Below are 24,322 nucleotides of genomic sequence, written 5' to 3' on the forward strand. Positions count from 1 at the left end.
CTGGACGTAATGATATGAAACATGCATTGTTCATACCCAAAGTGAGCACCAAAGTTGCCATAAAACGTTTTCTTAACCAATCTTTAGATATATCCATAAATACTGACAACTAGCTGTTTATAAGGGATAATGATTAAAAACAACAGGACTGTCTCAAAACCAAGAGGGACAACAATAGCTAAACAGTTGAAACTTCTATATTTAACTAAGAAATATAGACTTCTTTGTTCTTATCACAGAACCAGCAATAAGGCTAAACTTAGTTATAACGTTCCAAATTTCAATCAGAAAACGACAACATTCACGATCAAGTATAGTCCTTGCTAAAATCTTACATTATTAAACTATAAAAATAGATACTGGGGTATAAAACGTTAAACTATAATGAAATAGAGAAATATCTTTTTAGAGACATTAAAGCCGGCCACTTTTGGGTTTCAACCAATCAACAGCTCTCTCTTCTAAAAAAGTCCTCCCCTTCTGACGTAAGACTAGCATGGTCAGAGGGGGAGGAGTAAAAGCTTAAAAGCTAGCGGTCTAGTGAGAGAGAGCAGAACAAGAAGAAACGAAACACACACACACACTTTCTTGAGCCCAAAACAGAGACCCACAGAAGGACGGCAGCAGGAACACAGGAGGGGCGACGAGAGACCAGATTCCTTTGTGGTCACCAGGCCACCGAGGCCTACATTGACCATTCCTTTAGTAACTTTCTTTTGATTAGTCTGGAACAAAGAGCTTGAGGGCATAGTCTCAATTGGTATCTTTGTTTCATTGCACGTTTTGAATTCAAGCCTTTTGTTATTTCACTTTTGAAATAAAGCTGCATCTGAGAACAAGCAAACTCTCATTGTCTTGATTTCACTCTCCTGCTCCGCCGTCATTACAAGACCATGCCAGGGCCCTCATTCATCAACGTGGCGTAGAAAATGTTCTATTTCCACACGTAAGCGCAGAATTTAGAATGAGTGTACGCACGGAAATATTGGGATTTATCAACCGTGCGTACACAGGTCCTATGCTCCCCCGTGTTGATAAATACCTCTTTGTTCTACCGTCAATGCTCGTGCATGATTATCCATATATGGTCATGAAACACCCCCCTTGGGATGTGAAATAATGGACTGACCCGAGCGGAACTCTGAGAAACTCCACGGGAGATTGTTCATTGAGGCGCTGTCGAACCAAGAAGACACAACGCGTGTTATGGGATAAATAAAAGGCGGACTTGTACACAGTGATGTCAGATATCAACGGCTCCCTAAGACCATTGCTGCAATTCTGCCTGGACAGCTCAAAATACTAATAAAGACCGTTCGTTGACCACTGTTTGGCGTTGGTTGTGTGTCATTATAACCGTGCTGTAATATGAATGCCTTTATTAGTTGTGTTCGATTGGCTATAATATGATTTTTAGAGGCATCTATTTTGTTGTCGGTATTACCGACAACAAAATAGATGCCTCTAAAAATCATATACTATTAGGTAGCCTATATGAATTACATATAATAGCAGCCATAGCCTACATTATGCAACAGTAACTTGCGCATATATAACACACAGCCCTGCGAAGCCTGCATACAGTAAACTAACTTGACAGACGTGTACACGTACGGTGATGTCGGATATGATATCTATTAACCATTGCTGCCTGGGCAGCGCAAACACTAATAAAGACCGTGCTGGAATATGACTGCCTTTTTCCGTTTTGTTTGATTAATACCCAGGGATTAAAGTTCTCCTCAATTTTATTCCAAATCGCGACGGATTTTCCGTCAATTTTCTACCTGCTGCATATGATTTCTAGAAGCATACAATCTATTTTGATGTCAGTATTGGGTAGCCTATATAAACAATAATACGAGAGCATATACAAGAACAATGAATATCACTGCCATGTATGATGTAGCCTGCCTTTCAATACATGAACTTGAATTCCATCATGTCTGTGTGCTGAGCTCAGTGAAGTTTCAACGGAGCGAGGTAATCTATTCTAATCAACAAATTGAAGTAGAAAGCATTCCGTTGTGGCCAATCTTATTTGGAAACATGACACAAAATAATAGTATGTCGCTTTTTATTTGAAACAATATTTAATGGCGTTTGGAGGTGCGTTCTGCTTCTGCCCCCCGTGCCAAACAAGCAAGCCAACCTCTTGTTCCCGCATGAGCCCGTTATAATTACACTACTTCGCTATTTTACAATGAACTATAATGAATTACGGGTCATACAGAAGTTGAACACGCCAGTGTTGGAACTTAAGTAATGCACGGAAGCTTATTTCCGCCTTGAAACTAATGCAGAACTGAGGAGCGCTTATGCCGTAGTAACGATGTTCTACCACTGGGCGTCAGCTAAGTGTGCTCCGAGCTGTGCGTACACATAAGCACGAAGTCAAGTTCAAGTTGAAATTGATGAATCCCACTCTTTGCTTAGAAATGGTCGTACGCACAGGTTAAGCACATATCTGTGCGTAAGTCAGGTTGATGAATGAGGGCCCTGGGCCCTCATTCATCAATGTGTGCGTAGAACATGTTCTATTTCCACACGTAAGCACAGAATGTAGAACCAGTGTACACACAGGGATGTCGGGATTCATCACACGTGCGTACGCAGGCTCTACGCACACCTGTCATGATGAATCCCACCTTGGCTCTGCGCGGAGGCTCGTGCACACTTTCACGTATTTGCATACCAGAAACGCCCCGATTAACCATATACGGTAATGGAATACACCCATGAAATGTGGAAAAATGGACTAAGCCGAGGGAAGCGTGTCATGAGACAGGCTGACAGACGTGTACACTTACGGTGATGTCAGATATGATATCTATTAACCATTGCTGCCTGGGCAGCGCAAACACTAATAAATACCGCGCTGGAATATGACTGCCTTTTCCCGTGTTGTTTGATTAATACCCAGGGATTAAAGTTCTCCTCAATTTTATTCCAAATCGCGATGGATCTCCCGTCAATTTTCTACCTGCTGCATATGATTTCTAGAGGCATACTACAATCTATTTTGATGTCAGTATTGGGTAGCCTATATAAACAATAATACGAGAGCATATACAAGAACAATGAATCTCACTGCATGTATGATGTAGCCTGCCTTTCAATACATGAACTTGAATTCCATCATGTTTGTGTGCGGGACTCACAAGGCTGTTGTCACAATGGGTGGTACCGGTACAGTAATAATAACAGTCCACACAATATCACGCAATCCATGCCATAGCCTATGTTCTATTAGGACATGATCTGTGACGACAAATGTTCTAGAATGTTTGATTAAGATATCATACTCTGACAGCATGCCTATGATCAACAAAAACGCGAACTTGAATCCCATCATATACATAGTCTGTCCACTATCTGGTGTCATTGCAATGTGTTTTCTATTCTTTCTTATACAGTAAAAAGGGGGAAGAACACTATATTCATATGACTTGTATTCTGCTTACAGCTTCGAAATTCCACTTGTTTCGTTTAACGTAAAGCCTATTAAATATAATCAAAACGTTCCCGTGTTTCTGTGGTCTGTGCGCAAAATAATAACGAGTTGAGCTTTATGATTTATGATGAATTGAAAATGGGGGACCCTGATGTAAACAAGACGAAAGTCTTTCTCTGGTCTGCATCCCCTTAACAATTGTATGTACTGAGCTGTACTGTACTGTACCCATTCTGCAATCTGTTAATAAACTTTTCAATCAATCAATCAATCAAGCTACGCGGAGCGCAGTCAGTCAGTCAGTAGCCTACACCCCGTATATTCCGATAACGCTATATAAACCATGCTGCATTCATTCTGAGAGAAAGATCTATTATTCCAAATGCTATTTATAGGGTTTTGACCATAATTACACTACTGTTGCTATTTTACAATGAACTATAATGAATTACGGTTCATACAGAAGTTCTGTATGAACCGTAATTCATTATAGTTCATTGTAAAATAGCAACAGTAGTGTAATTATGGTCAAAACCCTATAAATAGCATTTGGAATAATAGATCTTTCTCTCAGAATGAATGCAGCATGGTTTATATAGCGTTATCGGAATATACGGGGTGTAGGCTACTGACTGACTGCGCTCCGCCAGTGTTATTATGCACAGAAGCTCATTTCCTTGTTGTAATAATATATTCTACCACTGGGCGTCAGGTAAGTGTGCTCTGACCTGTGCGTAGACGTAAGCACGGAGTCAAGTTCAAATTGAAATTGATGAATCCCACTCTTTGCTTAGAAATGATCGTACGCACAGGGTAAGCACAGATCTGTGTGTAGAACACGTTGATGAATGAGGGCCCTGGTCTTTTTGAGTAAAGGGAATTAGTAACGGACAGACACAACGCAGAGTAGGACGATCTGGTTCTTTATATAAGAACCATAGATCCTTGTTACTTCAAGCTCTTTGTCAGTGGCCATGCAGTTTCTCAAATCATTTCAGTGGGATATGATTTGATAGGGAAGAGTACTGTATGTATGTACATCTACTCTTTTTTATTGGATATTTGCCAAGTGCCTTTTCATATAATTTTTTACCAACCACACCTCCAAAGCTCCTACTCTTATCTGCCAATAGCAATTGTTGCAAAGTTTAAACAGTTTAACCCTTTCACTACCACACTACAGAATGTTAACCCTTTCACTACCACACTACAGACAGTTAATGTGTGGCAGTGAAAGGGTTAACCTTCTGTATTGTCACAGTGAAAGGGTTAACCCTTTGTCTTGTGGGAGTGAAAGGGTTAACAGCATGCATTATGTATCTTTTCTGTTTCTGTCTGTCCGTTAACAACATATCTAAAAGAGATTGCCATGCAGTTTGCTGTGCACATCCATGGCCCCAAGAGGAAGAAACCTCTTGATTTTGGAGACCCCATGACCCCATGACCTTTCCACTGGCTCGTTAGTCTTATAATAATAATAATACATGTCATTTGTAACACACCCTACATTCCTGAGAATCTCAGAGTGCTACAGAGTTAAAAGAATAAAATAAAAATAGATATATATAAAAAAAAGGAGAACACATAGCAGAACAACATATGATAAGACATAAAAAAAACTAATAAAAAAACCTTTCTAAAAAGGTAGGTCTTGAGTCCACGTTTAAAAGTGTCAGCAGTTTGTGGTGCTCTCAGGTGGTTGGGGAGAGCATTCCACAGTCTGGGTGCGGCCGAGCAGAAGGCTCGATTGCCCATGGTGTGCAGCTTAGTCCTGGGGGCTTTGAGGAGGTAGGCTGTGCCGGAGCGGAGGGAGTGTGAGGAGGACTGGGGGGTGAGTCTTGACCTGTTAGTCTTGAGAAAAGAGCCTACAAAAAGCCCTAGATTGTGTGCATGGCCCAGGTGTAACCGATTATGGAGGCCAATCTTTCCTCAAAAGGATGCGTGTAAATAACCCCATGAAAGGTTTATTATTTTATGGGTAATTACCTGCTTAATATTTGTGATGTTACTGGTTTCAGTGTGTGCCTAAAGTAATCAATGTGTTGGGCGGTTTTATAGAGATCTATGTCAATTAATGTTTAGGAATATCCAGGACTTTTATTATTAGAATTGATAGAAGCCTATATGTATGTGACCTTTATTTTGGAATCCATGTTGCCGTGTTGCGAGGAAACCGTGGTTACGCTGTCACTTTTGACAGTTTTGACAGTTCAGTTCAAGACAAGAAATACGCAAAACAACAAGGTTTAATGGACCCGTATGAGGCCATAGCTCTTACTGTGGGAATTTGATTGTTTAACGTTATACAGGAATGTATACTACTGTATGTAAAAAGACAAATTAAACAGTGATTTTACCAGCAGTAAGTTGTAAGCCACTTCAATATATGGGGATCCGTTACAATGCGTGTCAGTTTATAAATGTCAATTTGCATAGAGGCCTGTCAATTCTACAATAGGCATGCAGACTTCAGACTGAGCAAATATGGGAGAAAAGGGAACCCCAGCAACTCCAAACTGCTGCAGGAATGGACTGCATTTGGTAAATGGACTGTATTTATATAACAGCTTTTATCCAAAGTGCTTTACAACTTATGCCTCACATTCACCCATTCACTCACACATTCACCCATTCACTCACCCATTAAATCACACATTCACACACTGACGGCTGAGGAAACCATGAAAGGTGCCAACCTGCTCATCGGGAGCAGTTAGGGGTTAAATGTCTTGCTCAAAGACACTTCGACACACTGCCGCGAGGAGCCGGAATGGAACCGGGAACCTTCCGATTACCAAACGAACGCCACTCTACCTCCTGAGTCACTGTTGCCCCAATGAAGCTGTAGTTACTATGAAAACATGCCCTGAGCAAGAATCAGATTGTATAGCCATATACATGTATCTGAGTTTGGAGTATGGGTAATGTTACCTTTATTTTGTTCTGGATATGCAAAGTGTCACACTCTATCAATCCAGGTGTGTGCTTTCTCTACTATTGCAAAAATAAAAGATACTGTGGAGAAAGGTGCTCTTAAAGGTAGCATTTGTAATGCTGTCAAACAGCAACCTGTATAGGTAAAACAGCTTCTCATCGTACTGCATTTTGATTCACCTTTTTGTTTTCATATGTAGTTTAGCAGGGATTGGGGAGGGGTTGCTACTGCTGGCCACATTTGACTGTTAATTTGACATATACAAAAGATAATAAAAAAAATAAAATAAAAAAGAGAAACAGACCCTGTTCGAAAAAGGAGGAAGAAGTTTACACTTAAAAAAAATTCCTACCCCTTTTTAACTATCACAAATTATATATATTAATATAATATACAGTATATATACTAAATAAATACCATGTGATGTACAAATTATTTACATCTTACACATCTCCCAATCAACACAATACCTCTTCCAGATACCCATTTAAGAAAGATTTTTTGTACATCTTTTTAAACTGATTTATGTTTGTACTCTGTTTTAGCTCCAGACTGTTCCACAAGTCCACCCCACAGATTGACATGCACATATACCTTTCATTTTGGTTAATTTTTTTTTTAAGTTTAGCTGTCCTCTCAGATTATAGCCACCTTCTCTTTCCCTGAAATGTATTTTGTATATTTTTGGCAACAGGTTATTTCTGGCTTTGTACATGATTTGTGATATTTTAAATTTGACCATCCATACATTTCAAGGTGTTTGATTTAAGAAACAGTGGGTTTGTGTGTTCTACATATCCTTGTTTATTGTCCTTATTGCTCTTTTCTGTAATATTCATATTGGCTGTAGGGTGCTCTTGTAGTTATTTCCCCAGACCTCCACACAGTAAGACAGATACAGTAAAAACAGTGAACAATTTAAATGTATTCATTTCTGTAGTGATCATCCCCAAAATCTCCTGCAAATTTCCCCCAGAACAAAAAATATTTGTATCGTCTGCAAACAAGACACATTTCTGTATTTTTTATACATTACATATATCGTTTATGTATAATATAAACAGTTTGGGCCCTAATACTGACCCTTGTGGTACCCCACAAGTAATATCCATATAGTTTGATGTATGTTCACCTATTTGCACAAATTGTTTCCTGTTTCTTAGATAGCTCCTCATCCAGCTCAACCCAATCCCCCTAATACCATACTTTTCAAATGTATTGAATAATATATCATGTTATTATTAATGGTGTCAAAAGCTTTTTTCAATAAGACAATAATGGAAAATGGAGGGGGGAAAAGACCAATAAAAAAAAAAAAAAAAATGTGTCCTTTCTTCTGTTAATTCCATGAGTGCCAATGTTGCTGATCTGTCCTTTCTGAATCCATATTGACTGTCTGTCAGCAGGTTGTGTTTTTCAATAAATGTGCCTATAATAAAAAATACATGCATTTGTTAATATATCTTGTTCTTTGATAGTTTTTTTCCTAAACAATATGACGAACATATACGTGGTGAATAGAGTACAGATGGTTATGTATCAGGCGCTCCGGTCAGTTAATCACAAAGTATGGTATTTATACTTTTTGGCCGGAATGGAGAATCACTGACTTTACTCCAGAAATGTTTCCTGTTGTTGAAACATCCAGGTCTGGCTTGACTAGTCTTGTCCTTTGGATAATTACTGATACTTATTTTGATTAGTATTTTGAATCAGGATATTTTGATCAATTAGGATGAGGCCACGAGGATGTCCCTATAGAACAAAGAACAAAAACAAGCTTCTGATGCTCCTAGTGATGAAGGTGGGGTTAAGCGCATCAAGGTAAACAGGGGTCTTGGGCCTGATGGTATTTATCCACGCACCCTCAAGGTCTGTGCTGACCAGTTGTGACCAGTTTTTCATTCTCTTTTCTCTCTATCTGTCTTCATCTGCTTTTCCTGCAATGTGGTTAACATCATGTCCCTATTCCTAAAAAAAATAATGGGTCTCATTCTCCAACGGATTTACGACAAGAAATTTGCTCTCAGGCCGATTTGAGACATATTAGGGCCGGTTGTGGGATTCCCTAACCGTCCCTAAGATTGGATTCGGCCGTGGCTGAGAGCAGGATTTACGAGTGCTGAGGAGCACACTTAACTTGACAGACTGTGTGCTCCGTGATCTTAATGGCTTTATTTGGGAGGAATCATAGTGATTCCTTCATGTCAACCCTACAGGCCTCCTTGGAATTAATTAATTAATCATAATTTCAATAAATATGACAATATTTGTACGATAAAAAATTACGCATTTGATGTCGGAAAAATAAATAATATGGATTCATCTGGGCAGCTGGATTAACCATATCTGAACCAGCTATTTTGGACAAATGTATAATTACTTTAATTACTCAGATATTCAAACACAATTATGCAATTATTGTGAAATGATTGAAAATTATAATTATCTAATGCCTTCTGTAGAATTTGTATTTCTTATTTGTTACATATCTGTTTTATTGATTAATTATATATTTGAAAGAATGCAGGTTATAGCCAACATGCAATATAACTCATTGATTGGTACAATGGGACAGACCTTTGTTTGATATAGCTATAACCTGCAGTCCTTCAAATATATCATTAATCAATAAAACAGATATTGAAATACACTATGTAGCCTACTATACCAACACTGCAGATGACAGTGGATAAATAAATAAATAAGAACTAAAGCTAATCGTGTGGAAATAGACTGCATTAATATTCCATAAGTCTTGTTGTGTGAGCCACACACACGCACACAGTATAGCCTATGTGTCTAATGAATGAACAGTAGGCTTATATTATTCTAATTACTTGTTTTTTAGTAGATAATATATATATGCTCTGCCCTATACGTACAGTACACATATTAAGGCCGCCAGAGTCAGGCGTACCATGAACGGACTGCATGGTAGACTGTACTACGGGCAGCGCAGTATCTGTGTGTGTGTGTGTGTGTTTATGTGTGTGCGCGCGCTGAGGCAGGTGCACCACAAGCTGTATTATATATGATGACAATACGTGAATCTAATCTCATTTTGATCGTCGCAAAGCGCTTCCACATATCGACCACCATTTTCACACGGCTGCATCATCAGTTGCATTCTAATGAGCTGGACAGGTGTGTCTAACTATTGACTTTTTGCGATTTCATTTGCACACTGCCCTATTGGCTGCCTTATAAGGAGCTTCGGAGGCGGGGTTTGTATGCAAATGTTGTGGGCCATCTCAGGGAGCAGGTGGCACCTTATTTAGACCCCTTGCAATTTGCATACAGGAAGAGTGTAGAAGTCGACGATGCACTGATTTTTATGTTGCATAAAATGTATAGCCACCTTGAATCGTCTGCCAGCTCTGTTAGGGAAATGTTCTTTGGTTTTTCTAGCACCTTCAATACTATCCAGTTTAAACTGCACAACTCAACCATCAGCTGGTGCATGAAATATCTTGTTCCTCAGTGAGCTGGATGCAATCCCACCTGGAGGGGAGAGAACAGATGGTGGAGGTAAACGGTACACTATCCCCCCCCCCCTCCCAGTGAGCTGTGGTGTTCCACAAGGAAGCATACTAGGACCGTTACTGTTCCTAATTTATGCAAATGACATGTCATCAGCTTGTGACTGCAACTTGTTCCTGTTCGCGGACGACTCAGCCCTGCTGGTCTCTGACAGGGACAAGTTGCAGGTTGAAAAAGCCCTCAGCTCTGAACTCCGCAGAATCTGCACCTGGCTCGCTGATAACAAACATAGGATATATCATTACACCTGGGTAAAACAGAGTCCATTCTCTTTGGATCAAATAACAAACTCAGCAAGGCCAACGGCTTCTCTGTTCCAGTGGGTGACAATATTGTTACAAGGAAAGATGAAATTACATACCTGGGCGCTCATTTATCAATGTTGTGTATACGCACAGATATGTGCGTAACCCTTGCGTACGATCATTTCTAAGCAAAGTGTGGGACTTATCAATTTGAACGTGTGCTTGACTTTGTGCGTATATCTACGCACGCACAGCTCCGATTGTGCATACCTGCCGCCCAGCGGTAGAATATGGAGACTGCATACGCGGAAATAAGCTTTTGTGCATTACTTCCAACACTGGCGCGTGTTCTGTATGAACCGTAATTCATTATAGTTCATTGTAAAATAGCGACAGTAGTGTAATTATAATGTGCTCACGAGCGAACAAGAGGTTGGCCTGCTTGTTTGGCACGGGGGGCAGACGCAGAACACCACCCCCAAACGCGATTAAATATTGTTTAAAATAAAAAGCGAAATACTATTATTTTGTGTGTCATGTTTCCAAATAAGATTGGTCACAACGAAGTGCTTTCTACTTCAATTTGTTGGTTAGAATAGATGACCTCCGTTGAAACTTCACTGAGACTAAAAGACAGTCTATTTGTGAGCTCCCGCACAGACGTGATAATAATAATAATAACAATAATAATAATAGCTTCATTTTATATAGCGCCTTTCAAGAGACCCAATGTCGCTTTACATAGGGGAAAAAAATAAGTAACAAACATAGTGGACAGACACAACATATAAATATGATGATGGGATTCAAGTTCGCGTTTTTATTGATCACATAGGCAGGCTATACATAGGCTACATGGCACGGTCCATCGTGATATTGGAGATGGATCAAGCAATAGACTGTTACTGTCTGTACCACCCATGTAGCTGTCAAAGCTCCATCACAAATGCAGTTATGTGAATAGAAAGGTTCTTGTATATGCTCTTGTATTATTGTTTATATAGGCTATACCTAATACCGACATCAAAATAGATTGTATGCCTCTACAAATCATATGCAGGTAGAAAATTGATGGAAAATCCGTCGCGATTTGGAATGAAATTGACGGAGAACTTTAATCCCTGGGTATTAATCGAACGAAACGAAGAAAAAGCAGTCATATTCCAGCATGGTTATTAATGACACCAATGCCAAAAAGTGGTTAACGGTCTTTATTAGTGTTTGCGCTGCCGAGGCAGCAATGGTCTTTAGGAAGTTAATAGATGTCTGTCAGCCTGTCGCGTATTTCTCCCAGGCGTTCGCTCGGCTTAGTCCATTTTTCCACATTTCATGGGGGTGTGTCATCATGACCATATATGGTTAATTACGGGCGGTTCTATATGCAAATACATAAAACTGTGCACGAGCGCGGAGCGTAGAACAAGTGGCATTTATCAATACGGAGTAATTGCAGGTATGCGTAGGACCTGTGTACGCACGTGTGATAATTTTTTTTTGTACGTACACACATTCTAAATTCTGTGCTTAAGAACAAAAATAGAACACTTTCTAAGAATTGTTGATAAATGAGGGCCCTGGGTTCCATCCTAGAGGCAAATCTTTCCTGTGACAAAATGGCAACCAATGTAATAAAAAAAAAGTCAACCAACTGTAGACACATGGATGTGTCTGACGTCATCCTAACTGTTGTATAAATATTGTTGTGTAATTTTGAGCTGTTCTGATTCGTTTTGCTATGGACTCAGACCTGGCAGAGGACTACCACCAGGGGAGCTGGTGGGAGGTGGTTGGCAACAGGTGGAAGGAGCGAAGAAGCAGAGATCAAGGAGCAGTCTGCGGGCAGAATCCCTCTCTTCGCTGGAATCCACGGATGAGAGCAGACGTGTTAGCGAAGAGCCATACACCTGGATAACACGCGGACTTCCATGTGTATGAACCCAGTGTGAAGAAGTGACGTTGTGCGCCGCAAGGTTAGCTTCAGTACAGTGAGTAGGGGCGAAAGACACAGAGGACGGCAAGCAGACGGGCGGAGACGTCGACCAGCGGTGCGTATATGTGTGTAGTCGGAACGTTTTAGTCTAGCCACACTGGCTAGTTAGCTTACAGTAGCTGCAGTTAGGACTAGCCTGTTAGCTGCTCTCGTCGCCTCACGTCGATTCGCCTTCTCTGCTGCAGTGCATCGGACGTCGAGGGCGTCACCTCCTCCATCTTCTCCCCGCCAGACCACCTCTGCCTATTCCCCGCCAGACCACCCTGCCTTCGTGTCTCGCAGGTGACAGTATTCAGGATCTTGATGGCCGAACACACACCTGCTTTGTGTGGAGTACATGCTCGCTTCGAGTGAAGGGGTCAGTACATAAACGGCCACCACGTTTCCCGAGCAGCGACCGGGCGCTACATCTTGTGTTGTTGTGGGGTAATGCCGGCTTAGATTTAGGGACTTTTTATTTCTAAAGTGTGGGCCCCACTTATTTTGGTTGCGTGTGTATATTTGGTTGCATGTGTATATTGTGTTGCGGGTGTATATTGTGTTGTAGCACCTATAGGCGACAGGTGTCTTTCCAGGTAGCTCATTTGAGCATGTGCCAACGTTAACCCTTGAAGTAATTGTGTGCCAGCGTTAACCCTTAGGGGTATAGTATTAATGATGTTGTTTGATGGTACAGTAATTTCCCAGTAAAAGGAGAGGCGAGTAACTGGATTCACTGTGTGTGTGTGACTTAATGTGCATCACCGTCTAACCCTTTTTAGTATTATTATTCTTATTATCATTTTCCACTAACATCTTTTGATCCACCGCGTATGTGTACTTGGGTACGGTGCTTGGGTACGGTGCTCATTCCATGTCATAAATGTCCGGATGTAACAGTACTGTATATCTGTATGTCGTGTATGTCATAAATGTTATGATGAATTGAAAATGGGGGACCCTGATGTAAACAAGACGAAAGCCTTTCTCTGATCTGCATCCCCTTAACAATTGTGTGTATTGAGCCATACTGTATTATATAATAATAATAATAATAATAATAATAATAATAATAATAATAATAATAATAATAATAATAATAATAATAATAATAATAATAATAATAATAATAATAATAATAATAATCATAATAATAATAATAATCATAATAATAATAATAATAATAATAATAATAATAATAATAATAATAATAATAATAATAATAATAATAATAATAATAATAATAATAATAATAATAATAATAATAATAATAATAATAATAATAATAATAATAATAATAATAATGCAGGACCTCTCTAGAGGTCTTTATTCTGTACCGGATCTCCTCTCTGGTAATTTGTGGTAAACAAGAATACCCTGAAGACTCTAACAGGAGCACTCATTCAAGGGTACTACGACTATGCTTGCACCTCATGGTACCAAAGACCTCAAAGGCACTAAAAACAAGATTACAAACATCACAAAAACAAACTGGTCAGACTACTGCTCGACCTTTTCTCCTAAAACCCACCTCACCCCTGCCCATTTTGACAACCTAGGATGGCTTAGAGTAGACGACAGAGTACAGCAAGTTGCAATGGGCCTGGTCTACAAGATACACTACACCACTGTATTATACTGTATTGTACCCATTCTGAAATCTGTTAATAAAGTTTTCAATCAATCAATCCAAAAACCTCGACCTCAGTTTGTTAGGCTGGATAAAATAGTATAAAAAAAACTGGAGCCCCTCAGGGAACAGTTTTGGCTCCCTTCCTCTTTGTTCTCTATACTGCGGACTGCAGACACAGCGAGGCCATGTGCCATATACAGAAATTCTCAGATGATACTGCTCTGATCGGTCTCATCAACAAAGGCGATGACCGGGCCTATACTGTCCACTAGTGTGATGCAAATTTTTTAGAACTTAATTTCGAAAAGACCAAAGAGTTACTTCAGTAGGAAGAAGGTGAATGTCTCTCCTGTCATCATTAGGGGGCAGGAGGTAGAAATAGTCCAGTCCTATAGGTATCTTGGTGTCCACCTGGACAGCAAGCTGGAATGGAAGCAGAACACAGATTCTGTGTTCAAGAAAGCCCAGTCTCAGGGGCGGCTGAGTGGTGCAGCGGACATAGCGCTCGTCACCAATGCAAGAGACACCGGTATCGAATCCGGCTGTCAGTGTTGCCTCCGGCTTGGGCCAGCCGTCATACTGACTCAATTGGCAGATTCAGCGGGAGGGAAGTCGATGGGTGGTAGTCTGGTCGTTGTAAACAGCGACTCCTACAGGTCGGTCAGGGCGCCTGCACAGCAAAGACAGGAAAATGGCGGGGGCAGTGTGAGCCTCCTACACGTTACTCCTCGCCAATGAGAGTCCGCGCTGGCAGGTGAAAATATGTGACTGGCTGCCTCCACATGTATCGGAGGGGACATGTGATGGGCTTCTATCCTCCCTACGACCAGCCAGTGGGGGGCACATGCGAGCAACGATCAAGACAGGGCAGGGGAGAATTGGCACGGCTAAATTGGGATGGGAGAAAAATAGAAAAAGGAGGAGAAAAAGTGGATAAAAAAAAAACCCAGTTTCAGCTTTTTCATTTGAGGAAGCTTAGATCCGTTGATATCAGCAGATCACTTCTTCATGTGTTCTATACCAAGGCATCCTTGCTAGTGTCCTTTTTTATGCTGTGCTCTGCATCACGTTTACTGAAAAAAATCGTATAAATAAAATCATTAAAAAGGCGGGCTCAGCGATTGGCCTCCCTCCTGATTCCTTGGAGATCATTATTGCCAAGCGAACTAGGACTAAATTGAATACTGTACCATTCTATCTTTTGAAGGCCACCCTCAATATATTTGATGCTCTGTTAAACTCATTTAGTGATGGTTTTTGATGCCTCGATGCTCTACTGAGCGATTGAGAAGGTCCTTTGTTCCTGCTGTGGTTACATTTTTTATAGAACACCGGCTAGCTCTGTGTTGAGAGTCTCTCTTCTTTTTACTGTGTTAAGTAACTTGTACTGTATGTAATTGTTTCTTGTTTGTGTATTTGTATTTGCTCTGGTGGCAAACTATGTTTCCCCTCTGGGATTAAGAATAAACCATACCATACTATACCATTAATAGCCAGACAGCTCAAGTGGACTGACCGAGCTCATAGCTCGCTGGCGTGTTTTTAATAGATGGGCTGCTTGAGAGCCTCAGAAGTTTCCTGTTTCAGACTGTGAAATACCAAGGACTAGGGGAAACACAGCCGAAAAACACTGAACTTCCTTCCTTGATATTAACAGCCAAGTTTCAGAAGCATGAGATATCTCTTTGTTACAACCTTTTATGAAAAATTATATACTAACTAGAAGACATAATATTAATGATGATATATCCTTCTATTCCCCCTCCACAAAATCTATCCATCTATATTAGACAACTTTGATGTATTTATATTAGATTATATTTATTAGAAAACATTTCAGTTTTTAAGGATAAATATGTATTAATAATTAAAGTTAGAGAGCTATCATTTCCATCATTTTAATTAACAAGAATGCTAAATTGTTAACACTTACTACCAGGTGTGGCTACACGTTTTGACTAGGGCTGTAAGTTTATCGCGTTAATTATATTAATTAATTACACAGCAAATTAACGCGTTATGAAAATTCACTCAAAATAAAAAAAATTAAAATGATTTTTTTTTCTTTTTTTTTTATATTTTTTTAAATCTCATTAATTCCATAAGAACGTAGAATACACATTTACAGACTTTTTTTTATATGGTCCATTTGCATGTTCTTGGTATCTGATTCTAGGGACATCTATGGATCTCAGGGAATGTATTCCCAGTGTCAGAAATACTGTGTCTGTTACTAGGCTTGAGTAAATTGTAATGAACCAAATGAGAATATCAATTAATTATTTGTTATCTTTGACTGTGAATAACACCATGCTAAAATTGACCAGACCTGAAAAATCTAAGCAAATTAATAAATGGAAGATGATTAAACAGAAGGTTTTGTAGATACAGTACTGAATTCTGCCATCCGGACACATGCAATTTGAAATATGATTATAGAATATAGAATATCAGGCATAAAATGGTTATGCGATTAAAATGCGATTAATTAGATTAATTAATTACAAATCCTGTAATTAATTAGATACATTTTTTTAATCGCCTGACAGCACTAGTTTTGACACATGAGAAGCTACTGTAGCTCTACATCATTTTTTCCTCTGGTTGCCATTGACACTGTGAAGCAGTTTTTTTTTAAGTTACATTCAAGTTCAAGTTTCTTTATTAGTTGTCATACAGAAGTACAGAATACTTTTATACAAAATGCTTCTTTCTGTTACGCTCCAGAGACTGTGCTAGACAAAAATAGTTAAGTATAAAATAAAATAAGTATAGCAAGTATAAAATAGAAGTCACGTACGTAGACACAAGTGTTCAGTATGTACATATGTACAATGTTCAATGCAGAGTAGAAGTAACCGAGTTACCATACAATATAATATACAATATACTAATATACAATATACTATACAGTGCAAAGCAGAAATGGGATGAGGTACAATTTAGGTACCATTTACAGTAAGGTGTAATGAGATATGGGTTGTAGTGCAAATTCTTTACCAATAAATATAAAGTGTGTTTAGGTGTTCTAAAGTGTGTAAAGTGGGTGCTGCAGTGAGTTGTTTGTTTAAAGTGAGTGTGTGCGTGTGGATGTGTGTGCTGTGAGTGCATTTGATGGTTGTTACATAGAGTTATTGTTCGTTGAGCATCCTGATGGCCTGGGGATAGAAGCTTCTTCTGAGTCTTTCTGTGCTTGCCATGAGACTACGGTATCGCTTGCCTGACCGCAGCAGTTCAAAGAGGCAGTTGTTTGGGTGGCTGGGGTCTTTGATAATTATCTTAGCCTTACCCATGCACCGCTTGTTGTAAATGTTCTGGATAGTGGGAAGCCCCCCTCCAATTGTGCGTTCGGCTGAACTGGCCACTCTCTGTAGTCTGCTACGGTCTTGTGCGGTGCTATTCCCAAACCAGGAGGTGATATTGCCAGTCAGGATGCTCTCTATTGTACACGAGTAGAAGTTCTTAAGGATCTTCTGACTGACTTGGAACTTCCTTAGGCGCCTGAGGAAGTAGAGGCGTTGCCGTGCCTTCTTCACAACACTGTCAATGCGTGTGGTCCATGTCAAGTCCTCGGATATGTGGACTCTGAGGTACTTAAAACTGTTCACTCTCTCAACCGGTGCCCCATCGATGCTGGGGGGGCTGTAGTCCCTGACCCCCGACCTCCTAAAGTCCACAATCATCTCCTTTGTTTTGCTGACGTTCAGGGAGAGGCTGTTCTCTTGACACCATCCCGCTAGGACCTTGACCTCTTCCAGGTAGGCCCTCTCGTCGTTTGCAGAAATCAGGCCCACCACTACTGTGTCGTCAGCAAATTTGATGATTGTGTTGTTGTTCCGCTGTGCCACACAGGCATGTGTGTTCAGGGAGTAGAGGAGGGGACTCCTCTAGCCCTGGGGGGCCCCTATGTTGAAAGTAATGGATGAGGAGGTGCAGTTGCCTGCTCTCACCACCTGGGGTCTGCCCGTCAGGAAGACCAAGACCCACTGGCAGAGGTCATAGTTCAAGCCCAGGTCCCTGAGCTTGGCTATGAGTTTGGAGGGGACTATGGTATTGAATGCTGAGCTGTAGTCGATGAACAGCATTCTCACATAGTTCCCCTGAGGATAAACGGGGCTACCGTGGACAGGGTGAGCAGCTTCAAGTACCTGGGGGTCCACATCTCAGAGGACCTGACATGGACAATACACATAGACTCAGTCGTTAAAAAGGCGAAGCAGCGCCTCTACCACCTGAGACAGTTAAGGAAGTTCAGAGTATCTGGGAAGATACTCCAGTCCTTCTACTCCGGAGCTGTAGAGAGCATCTTGACTGGAAACATCACTGCCTGGTATGGCAACAGCACGGCACAGGACAAGAAGGCCCTACAGAGAGTGGTGTGCTCAGCCGAGCGTACCACGGGTATTGCACTACCAACCCTGCAGGTCCTATACAACAAGAGGTGCAAATCCAGAGCCTGCAGGATAATGAAAGACCCTCACCACCCCAACAACAGCCTGTTCATGCTGCTGCGGTCAGGCAAACGCCTGCGAGCACCAGTAACAAGGACAGAGAGACTTAGGCTCAGCTTCTTCCCACAGGCCATCAGAGCCTTGAACACTGAACTCTCCACGCACAAGCACACATGAGCACACACACAACACACACACTGTACACGTTCACACACTAGCAGCCACTTTAACATGAGCACACACACACTGATGCTGCACACGCTCACACTACGGACACTTTACAGAAGGAAAGATCACTTTAAGAATGTACAGATACCGATATGCCTACTTTGTTTACTTGTTATTGCACTATGTCGCTCTATTGGTTGGACTCTTATATTATATTATTACTTGTATTATGCACATCGTTGCGGGCGAGACCCCCCGCATTTCACTGTATACCTGTATGCCGTGACAAATAAAACTCTTGTATCTTGTATCTTGTATCTTTCCTCTTGTCCAGGTGTGATGCTGCTGTGTGCAGCACATGGGCTATGGCGTCCTCCGTGGACCTGTTGGGGCGGTATGCAAATTGCAGGGGGTCCAGGTTGATGGGGAGGGAGGAGCAGATGTAGCCCTTTACTAGGTTCTCAAAGCACTTCATGGCTATGGAGGTGAGAGCTACAGGGCGGTAGTCGTTGAGGCAAGCAGGCTTGGATTTTTTGGGTACAGGGATAATAGTGGACTGCTTCAGACAGGTGGGGATGACAGCCTGTTCCAAGGACAGGTTAAATATGTCAGTGAATACCGGGGCCAGTTGATCGGCACAGACTTTTAGGACGCGACCGGGGATACCGTCCGGTCCTGCTGCCTTCCTGATATTCACTTTCTTAAAGGTCCTCCTCACCTCATGTTCTGTTACCCTGAACACTGAGTCTCCATCAGCAGCCCCCCCCCCCCTCCATTGCAGTGGCTTGTAGGCTGGTGTTGTTATTCCCAGCCTCAAACCTTGCATAGAAGGTATTGAGATAATTTGCTAAGGAGATGTCACTGTTCAGCTTGAGGGAGGTGCCTTTGTAATCTGTCATCGTTCTGAGGCCCTGCCACATAGCTCTAGAGTCAGCCTGTTCATATTGGATTACATTTTATTCCTGTAGCGCCTTTTTGCTTCTATTACTGGTGTTGTATCTCGCCACCTTGTGGTCATTCATGTTGCCTGCCACAAGCCCGGCGTTGTATGCTGAGGTGCGCGCTTTCAGAGCCTCACGGACGGATTTGTCTACCCAGGGCTTTTGGTTTGGGTAAACTCTAATTGTGGTAGTGGAGATTGTTTCTTCCACCAAAGTACAAACAAAGTCCAGCACTGTCTCCGTGTAGTCATTAATGTTATCTGTGTTATCGCGGAATACCCCCCAGTCTGTACATTCAAGTGCAGCTTGGAGTGTGCCCTCTGATTCTACAGACCATTTCTGCACCTCTCGCGAGACTACCGGCGCGCGCTTGAGACTTTGTTTATACTCCGGAGAGAGGAAGATGGCGGCATGATCAGATTTGCCAAATCCACTGGCAGAATGAGATTTGTAACCACATTTAAATTGCGAGTAACAATGGTCTAAAATATTACCGCCTCTGGTGTTACAAGTCACATGCTGGTAGAAGTCTGCATACTCTTCCCAGGTTTTGAAATCACCCACAACCACAATAGCAGCATCAACATTAGCTGCTTGGATTCTATTTACCTCGTCATGGAGTTTGGAGAGCGAGTCACCTGTGTTTGCTTGTGGTGGGATCAGGATGATCGACGTTAACTCTCTCGGGAGAAAGAAAGGCCGGCACTTGATAGATATATACTCCAGGTTGGGGGAGCAGTGGTTCGAAAGCTCCTTCACGTTGCCTGGATCGCTCCAATTGTTGTTCAACATGAAGGCTATTCCACTTCCCTGCTGTTTTCCGCATTCTGCTGTTCGAGTCTTGCGGTGGATGAAGAAGTGATCAGCCGATTGGATAGCGTGGTCTGGGACGTCCGGCGTCAACCACGTCTCGATGAAGCAGAGAACGTTACAGTCTCTAACGTCTCTTTGGAATTGAATCCTTGCTTTGATGTCGTCCACTTTATTGTCTATTAATTGTACATTGGCCAGCAATATGCTGGGCAGTGGCGTTCTGTGTCGCCTGGCTCGCAATCTGTTTCGGACACCGGCTCTCCTTCCTCGTCGCCTGGTCCCTTTGTTCCGTGGGTCGAGGTATGGTCCTGATGTCCTCAAGATCTCAGCAGGCCATTGTTGTTGTTCGGTGAGCTGATCCAGAGAGCAATCCAGTTGGTAAGTTTCCCGTAATCCAATGTCTATGAGTGACTGACGGTCATACACATTAAATGCACCTACAGTTGGTACAAACAGAACTCTTAAAACTATAAATATTAACAAAAGTAAGCACAGTCTCAACGGAGCGCACAGAGAGGCAGCCGGTCTTAGCAGCGCCATCTTGGTATCTTCACTGGCGCTGTCTCTCAGGGCAATCTCAAATGAATAGTAATTGATGTTATTCAATACCCTATTTTTATGAGAAATGTATATATCCATATTGTAATATCCATATTCGTTTACATACACAATTTAACATTTTTGCTGAGCAAGAGTTTTGTGTGAAACTAATTAAAGGTGTGTCCCATATAGACGCCTGCCCCAAATAGTTTGACGGTATATTTTAAATTAAAGGGGAACTATCTTAGAAATTGCCTTTTTCAGTGTTTAGCATTGTTTCCTAGCTATGTGGACTTATATTAATAGGATCTATGTCTCTAATTCTCATATTGGCGCATTCTTCCAATTCTCCTCTCACAATAGTCACCCTCACTGAACTGAGTCATCTGAAAATGTGCATATCTGTGATGTCAGAGATTTCTCAGCTGCATAATAATGTGGCAGTTGATGTGGCAGTTGGCACCAGGCCACACAGTGGTTGGAGCCCAGCCTCAAAACGGCTTAAGATCTTGAGGTAGAAAAATGCTGTTTTTGAGTATTTGATTAGAAATACAAAACAATTAATTTTTGTTTGAAAAAAAACCTCACAGCGGTGTTTCATAGACAGTAATTGTGTAAAAGTGCCCAGATAGTGAAAGAAATAGTAAAATAGTTCCCCTTTAAAGTTATGCCTTGATACAATTACACAATTACACAATATTGGGTGGAATAAACCTTTAAAAACTATTTGGGGTTTTGGGTTCAGGTATTTATGGCTGTCAATCTGGTTGTATGCATTGAAGGTACATTTGTAATAATCATCTAATTTGTGTTGATTGATTGGCAAGAGCCATATTTTTGTTTGTGGATTACTAAGGCTTTCGATTTCCTTGATACTTTGGATTTCTTAAATTATTTTAAACATGCAATTCAGACACCGAGGGCTGCATTGTTAAGATCAAATACTAAATGGAACAACTCAGAGATTTAACATTGAAAGAGGGATTAAACTGCTCCCTTCTTATTTTTACTCATAAAGCAATGGCACTTCACATTCAAAGATAAACAAATATTCTAATATAAGTGCTGTCAACTAGCAGATCAATCATATTTATTTATTTATAGAGCACATTTAAACATGACACATGTCAACCAAAGTGCTGTACAGAGGGTAGATACACATAGATAAATCTAAAGTCTAGACAACATATAAACAACAATCACATCTCAGTTTTACGGGAGGTCATGCAGGTAAACAGGGCGTGAGTCAGGGAAATGCTAATGAGTAGAAGTGGGTTTTGAGTCTAGACTTGAAGGCATCTGTCGAGGGGGCAAGTCTAATGGATGTGGGGATGCTGTTCCACAGATGATACAACTATCTTTTTACCTAATGAACAAACATAAACAAAAATAAAAAGATATTGTTTAACATAATAGTCTACCCTATTATATAAAAAATAAGTGTATTGTGTAACTTTTTTTTTTATCCACTTTTTCTCCCATTTTCAATTTTTTTCTCCCATCCCAATTTTTCATATCGTCCAATTCAACCCTCCCCTGTCTTTGAACGTTGTTTCTTGCCTCCCACAAGCCGGCTGCAATGTGGACTAAGTCATACATAGCACGAGTCCCCTCCGATACTCGAGGTAACAGCCGTCGCATCTTTTCACCTGCGCGGCTCGATCTTTCAGCATCGGGGGTCTGGGCTTTGCCCCCGTCGCTTCTTGATTCTACTGCGCAGGCGCACCAACCGACCTGTAGGAGTCGCTGTCCACAACGCCCGATCCCCACCCTTCAGTTTCCCTCCCCGTAATACGGCCAATGTGTATTACTGTGGACGACCAGCTAAACTGAAAGCGATGTGGAGAGCGGGGCTCGAGCCTAGTCTCCAGCATTCGTTGCGAGCGCCTTGCCCACTGCGCCACGTAGCCGCCCCCAGTGTATTGTGTAACTTATAGGGGGATTAAATGTATTGGGTTTTAGTTCTTTGAATACTACTTTCAAGGTCAATTGGATCAAAGGTGACATTCAATGGAGGGATAAATTATGATCCATTATTGGTTAAACATTACATTTGGTTGGTGACACAATTACTAAATGAAAATTGACTATTAGTATTATGTATCTGTAACTTCTTGGGTATACTTTTTACAAGATAATGTATCTCGTTGTGGGGAATGTGGGATAGGGAAGAGCGAACAATGGAAGTTGAAATACAAAGATATAAGTTATTACTTCTGAAGTTTAGCCATGGAATTGGCCTGAAAGCTTATAGTGGTATAGATCCTACTAAATTGTAAGATCCTACATCCTTTCCTGTGTTGCAGTTATCCTTCGTAGTGAGGGAAACATATGTGCTAACTAACAAGCCTGTCTAATATCTCGCAGTGAGGCAGCGACTACAGTCAGTGCATGTGGCACTGGGGAGAAGCAAGGCCAGATAGCACTCTTGGTCCTGGGTACTCTTTGAGTTCCTCTGGTGAAGACTATTTCAAGTGACATCAAATAGGGGACATTTCAGTTGGCTCTCCTATCTGGAGCACTGAAGAGGAGTTGGTCTGACTGTATCACATGGGTACCCACAGGTTATTTTAGCCAGCTATTATTTTTGTTTATTGTTTTACCTTGAGCTCAAGGTTATTGTTTTTTAATGATTTTATTCATGCAATGTGGTGTTTTTCTTTTATTTGCATTATTATACTGCAGGGGCAGCCAAGAAAGTATTGGCATTTGGGGTTAAATTGAGGTGTATTATTAATTGCCTATATATAAATATATTGACTAAGTTTGTATAGGTCTGTTATGTTTTTATTTCCTTATATTTTCATTATATTTTGCCTTGCAAATCTTTGATATTGAGAGCAATATCTTAATAAAAACCTTTGGGTATTGACTGTAGCATTTGAAATACATTATAAAGTACAGTTAGGTAGTAGTTTGTATTTTACACAGCACCACCCAACTTCTAAATTCAAGATAGTAAAACATTGGAGTATTATAACCAAGGTAAAGTTGGGTTTTGTTACATATCCAAACAGTATTTATTTTTTATTTTTTTATCTACTTTTTTCTCCCATTTCCTATTTTTCTCCCATCCCAATTTCGTATCGTCCAATTCTACCCTCCCCTGTCTCGAACGCTGTTAGGCCATGCCTCCCCCAAGCCGGCTGCAATGTGGACGAAGCCTTACATCACGTGTCCCCTCCGGTACTCGAGGAAGCAGCGTCGCATCTTTTCACCTGCACAGCGCGATCTCTCAGCGGCGGGGGTCTGCGTGGGAGGGACACGCCGCCCCCGTCGCTTCCTGATTCTGCTGCGCAGGCGCACCAACCGACCTGTAGGAGTCGCTTTCCACAACGTCCGATCCCCACCCATCAGCTTTCCCACCCCTAACCACTGCCAATTGTGTTAGTATGAACGACCAGCCAAGCTGATAGCAATGCGGAGAGCTGCTCTCGAACCCAGCGTCTCCTGCATTGGTGGCGAGCGCCTTGCCCACTAGACCACCTAGCCACCCCCCAAACAGTATTTATTGAGAAATATAAAATATGGACAGTTTGGAATTTTAATAAGAGATATTCTACCGTTACCGCTACTGGCGGCGTGAAAAAGCCACATTGTTACAGGCTTGGTAAAAAAAAAGACATTCAT

General features: G+C 41.2%; 1 protein-coding gene across 1 annotated transcript in view; it reads right to left on the reverse strand.

Annotated features, from left to right (window-relative positions):
• Positions 1–24,322, reverse strand: part of synpo2la (synaptopodin 2-like a) — a 74,835-nt gene that overhangs the window by 25,264 nt on the left and 25,249 nt on the right. The gene's annotated exons all lie outside the window — the stretch shown is intronic.

The sequence above is a fragment of the Notolepis coatsorum genome, assembly GCF_963971535.1.
Source record: "Notolepis coatsorum genome assembly, chromosome: 8".
Taxonomy (NCBI): Eukaryota; Metazoa; Chordata; class Actinopteri; order Aulopiformes; family Paralepididae; genus Notolepis; species Notolepis coatsorum.